At 31.6% G+C, this 5735-nt stretch overlaps 1 long non-coding RNA gene across 1 annotated transcript; it reads left to right on the top strand.

Annotated features, from left to right (window-relative positions):
* Nucleotides 1-768: 768 nt before the first annotated feature.
* Nucleotides 769-2849, top strand: LOC126880523 (uncharacterized). Its single transcript, XR_007696623.1, has 2 exons — nucleotides 769-1129; nucleotides 2685-2849. It is a non-coding gene; the product is annotated as an uncharacterized LOC126880523 (long non-coding RNA).
* The last annotated feature ends 2886 nt before the right edge of the window (nucleotides 2850-5735 follow it).

Here is a 5735-nt window from a genome sequence, read left to right on the forward strand (position 1 = left end):
TATCTCTTATATTCCACAACGTCTTATGTTACCCATCTTTTGCGTTATTTTGCCGGTTATTAGCGCGCTCATCATGTGGCAAGGCTCATCATATGCAAGGCTTCATACACCTCTGTCATTGAATTATATATCAACATAACAGAAGCAGACCAGGACACAATTGGTGTTAAAAGAAAACACAAAGAGATTTAAGAAAACAAATCATATTAATTATGGTTTATTACACCCAGTGGTGTAGCTAGCCCCACAGGGGCCCCATATCAAAGTTTGTCGCGAGGCCCTTTTTCACCAATTATATAGCATAGTGCTAAAAAAAAATTCAACAAAAAAAGCAAAAACGCTTGAATAGAATAGAATAGAATAGAAATATGCTTTATAGTCACTGAAAGTTTTACAATTTTATGGACAAAGCTTACAAAGATTAGGAAAAAACAATAACAAATACAGCTTACTGAAATTACAAAAGTCTTCAATATTATTACAAAATAAAAGATAATGAAATAAAACAAAACAATATAGGGCGTTTCATTATTAATTGGAAATATTTTAACTGTAGATTCCTGGGCTCAAAATATTTAGGATTAACCTAAATCATCTACTTCGAAAATGCTTCCTAGCTGGAGTTCTTTGAAGATGGTGACTTTTAATCAGATTTTTTAAATACATACCTCTAGAACACTTCTATTTAGAAAAACGAAAACTGGTACGTCTATTTATCTTCTAGATATAAATCGATTTCATAAATTGTGAATTTCTAGTACCGGTCATATCCCAAACAGCACAGTACGTTTTGAGTACGTACAATTTTGGTACTGTACGTACATGATGTAAAATGTACGTTTTAAGTACGTACACTGGGGTACATACCAGTACGTACAGAAGAGTACGTACTAAGTACGTACTATCACGTCCAAGTATGTACCATGAGAAAGAAGAGCTAAGGCATATTTATTATGTCAGGTTATGTTAACCTAACCTAATTTATTTGGTTAGGAACAGGAACTTTCCTTCCACCTCGAGTACAGTTTTGATGTGATAATTCATTGCAAGACAGTTTCATTTAGATTTTTTTTACTTATTTTTGGTGTTGGAGCTTAGTGTGGTTTCCTGTTATCTTAAGATTATTGAGGTGAGTGTTTTTTAACTTATTATAGTAATACTGAAAAATGTATTTTGTGGGCGAGGAAGTTAGATAAATAAAATTAAATAAAAAATAAGTATATTTAAAACAAAACCATTTGGCAAACTTTAAGAGTCATAAGTTTTGCTTGTTTTTGTACTTCAAATATGAATTTTTTTTCATATTGGTGAATAAAAAGGTAATTTTAACAATTATTAATTCATCATTTAGGTATCTATTTTAAATTTTAGACATGTCATCAAATAGTAAACATTACAAAAATGCTACAAAGCAATTAAAACGATTTAAGCAAATGAATGTGCAAAAAATATCTAGTTTTAATATTTCAGTGAAAAGTGAAATACTAGTTTAGATAATAAAACTATGGATATGACAGACACTAATGATAATTCAATGGATGTTTTTGAAAATTTAGAACATCATCCATTACCACACTCTCTTTCAGACACACTCTGTTTTGAATATGAGAATATATTATTAGAAGATGAAAAATGTATTAGTGATACTAGGGAGGATACTACATAAAAGTCTTACCAGTAGCTTATAAGAATGGTGCTGTAAACATAATATTACACATGTGGCTATTAATGACCTGTTAAATATTTTAAAACCATATCATCCTGAATTACCCCGAGATGCTAGAACTCGTGTTACACACTCCAAGGAAAACTATTCTACAACCAATAAACTCAGGTCACTATATTCATTTTGGATTGAGAAATTGTTTGCAAAAACTACTGTCTCAGTATTCTGGAGAAGAGTGTCTTGATACTGTAGAAATTTTAATTAATATAGATGGTCTTCCACTTTCAAAAAGTTCATCCAGTCAAGTGTATCCAATTTTATGCAGTTTATATCCGAAACAGGGGCCAGTTGATATAGTTGGTATATATCACGGTTATGAGAAACCCAAAGATTCTAATTTATTTTTAGAAAAATTTGTAGAAGATGCCATAGAAATAATAATTAATAATGGTATGAAATATGAAAGTAGAACTTATTTTATTAAAATTAAAGGTTTTATTTGTGATGCTCCTGCTAAAGCATACATTACATGTACTAAAGGTCATTCTGGTTACATGTCTTGCAGTAAATGTGACATTGAAGGGGTTTACACTAATAGGATTTGTTTTCCTGACACGAAGAATTTTCATTTGCGCACTGCATAAATTTGACTGTATTTAAACTACATTTGACTGTAATTAAATGCATTATGTAACAAAGATATGTACTATACAGTTAACTATAATTTATTGGGCTTAAAATAAAGCATTTAATCGTACTAGAGGGACATCAGTCTTAAAACAGATTTTTTTAAATTATTGTAAAAAACAACCCACTTCTAAATTTCTAAATATTTAGAGCAGTTGCAAAAATGAATTGATTTTCGGAGACACACAAGGCAGCCATACATTTAGCAGTATTATTTATTTATATGGGTGTATTTCCATGGGTTAATTAATGTTTCAGTTGATGATGGTTGTGATAAAATATTCTTTATCAAAAGTATCCAGTTTTATAATTTGATATTCTTTCTTTATAGAAGCTGCAATAAAAAGTCAAAAATGTAGTGATAAGAAGGTGGCGGAGCAAGAAATTGGACGATGGTTGAGGAGAGCCGGGGATCGCTTAAAAACTTTCAAGGAAAAGGAATCAGAATAAAAATTGAATTTATTTATTTTTTAAATAATAAAGATATATTCAGCTATATTTACTTTTATTTACATAAATCATCATAAGTGTGTATAGTATGTACATAATATTATGTATATACAGTGATGAGCACGCTAATAACTGGCAACATAGCACAACAGATGGAAAACATATTAAATTGTGAGATAAAAAGAAATAAAACTAGTAGAGTTGTTAAAATTAGCGATAGTAACATATAAATTGATATTATATTGATTGTTTCCCACCTTTAGACGTATCAGAGGAGTATGTCAACTAAAACTGTCACTGTGACAGTGGCATTTCTCAAAATCGTCTGATACGTCTAAAGGTGGGAAACAATCAATATAATGTCAATCTACAAGTTACTACCGCTAAATTTAACACCTTCACTAGATTAATCTCTTTTTATCTCACAACTTAATATGTTTTCCATCTTTTGCGTTATTTTGTCGGTTATTAGTGCGCTCATCACTGTATAGTATGTACTACGTACATACCTTCAATATGTATCTACTAGGTACGTACCTTCAGTACGTACTAGGTACGTACCGTCAGTACGTACTAGGTACGTACCGTCAGTACGTACTAGGTACGTACCGTCAGTACGTACTAGGTACGTACCGTCAGTACGTACTAGGTACGTACCGTCAGTACGTATTAGGTACGTACCTTCAGTACGTACTAGGTACGTACCATAATTTGGAAAATGTACGTCTTATGTACGTATTAAGTACGTACTTCGTACAGCAAAGTACGTACATTGTACGTACTTTATGTCCCATCAGTACGTACTTAGTATGTCTTATGTACGTACTTGTGCTTACTGGGATGCGTCCTCTTTGGGTAGGGCAACGGTTATTTTATCGCATAACTTTTTGTCTTTGACTTTTAAGCATTTTTGACACTGGATTGTTAAATCGTGAGGTATTCTAGTACTAAAAGTTACTCTTACTTTAAGTCGGTAGGATACGCCGTCTTCTAGAAAAATCGATTTAAAAATGAAAATTAAAAAAAAATGGTGTATTTTACCGACCTAAAGCAAGAGTAATTTTTCGTACTAGAATACCTCATAATTTAATAATCTAGTGTCAAAAATGTTTCAAAATTAAACACACAAAAAATAATGCGATAAAATATCCGTTGACCTATCCAAAACGAACATGATCATGATGATGATCATATGATCATGATGATGATCATGTCCGTATATGATCATGATCGGTACCAGAAATTTGCAATTGATGAAATCGATTCATCCCTGGAATAAACGTATCAGTTTTTGTTTTTTGTTTTTGGGTTAAATTTTAATATTTTGAGCCCAGGAATCTACAGTTAAATTATTTCCAATTATTAATGAAACAAACATATTGCAAAAGTTAAATAAATTGCAAATTACATAATACAACCTTAGAAACTAATAAGTTCTGCGTATAATACCCAAATATAGATAATAATAATAAACCTAATGAGGGAGTGTGAGCCGCATGGCTAAATTTGAACCTAATAATCTCTAATAAACCAAAGTCGAGAAATAAATTTGAATTATTGAGACTCATTGTTTTAAAACAGATTCAGTTTTTTTAAGCCAAGGATAAATGTACATGAAATGTACAGAAAATGAACGTAAACAAAGAAGCTCTGTACTTTAACGGCGAGCGACCGGCAAATACATCGATATACTTAAATACAATTTATAGGTAAAGAACAGATTACACGAAATAATACGCAAACAATACACAGTGTTTCAATGTTTCAAATATTCAAAGGTAAAGCGATTACAAATATTGCAATTTGGCATTATAAACATTATATAATGTCTCACATACAACCAACGGTGAATAGACAATAAAAAGTAGCTTGAAAACAAAAAAGCTCTGTAGTTATAGAAAGGAGAGAGGCAGAAAATAGATAGGTACCTGTACATAAATATAGTTTATGTAAGTATAGATATCTAAAGTATCCATTTCACGAAAATGTCGATATCCAAACAATATACACTGTTCACAGTTTTAAACAAAAGCGTTTTAATAGTAAAATAATTGTAGAATATTTTGTTTAATTTTTTTAATGGAATTTTGTGTCGACATGCGGCGCTAGGGCCCCTGAATGTCGGGGGCCCCGTATAATTGATACGGCTGATACGGCGGTAGCTACGCCTCTGAGTACACCAATCAAATAAGGACTATGTATGTGATTTGTATATGTGTATATGACAGACATAATAAGAATGGATAAGGCATACTGAGCAAAATACCGTAACGCGCAAACAGTCGATCGGGGGTCTACTTATCTCTTTTTACCAAGCGATCCCGCTCATGTGACAGACAAGAATGGCTAGACCACTCAAAGTGAATATTGACCAATGACGTCTTTGATATTGGCGTTACTCTTCGACCCACAGACGGGCCCATACCTTACCTTGTCTATTCTTATTACCTATGTCTATGGTATATGAGCGCGCTAATAACCGGCAAAGGAACGCAAAACATCAAAAACATAATATCTACGTTCTGAAATAAAAAGAGATAAAAATAGTAGAGGTGTAAAATTATCGATAGGGACCTATAAATTTACATTACATTACATAGTTTGAGAGGCTTATAAAATTCTCCTGTCACAGCACAGTGACAGTTGTCATACTTTTACAATACGTCTAAAGGTGGAAAATTATGTAACGTAATGTAAATGTTATAGGTTCCTATTGATAATTTTACACCTCTACTAGTTTTATCTCTTTTTATTTCGTTTTTCACAGATGTTTTCCATCTTTTTTGTTATTTTGCCGGTTCTTAGCTCACTTGTAACTGTATAATATTGTTCTTAATAATGATCTTATCAACTATACAATTTTTATTATTTTATTTATACAGGGTGTTTCATTAATAATTGTCCATATAGTAACTGGAGAAACCTTAGCACA

The sequence above is a fragment of the Diabrotica virgifera genome, chromosome 2, assembly GCF_917563875.1.
Source record: "Diabrotica virgifera virgifera chromosome 2, PGI_DIABVI_V3a".
NCBI classification, from domain to species: Eukaryota; Metazoa; Arthropoda; class Insecta; order Coleoptera; family Chrysomelidae; genus Diabrotica; species Diabrotica virgifera.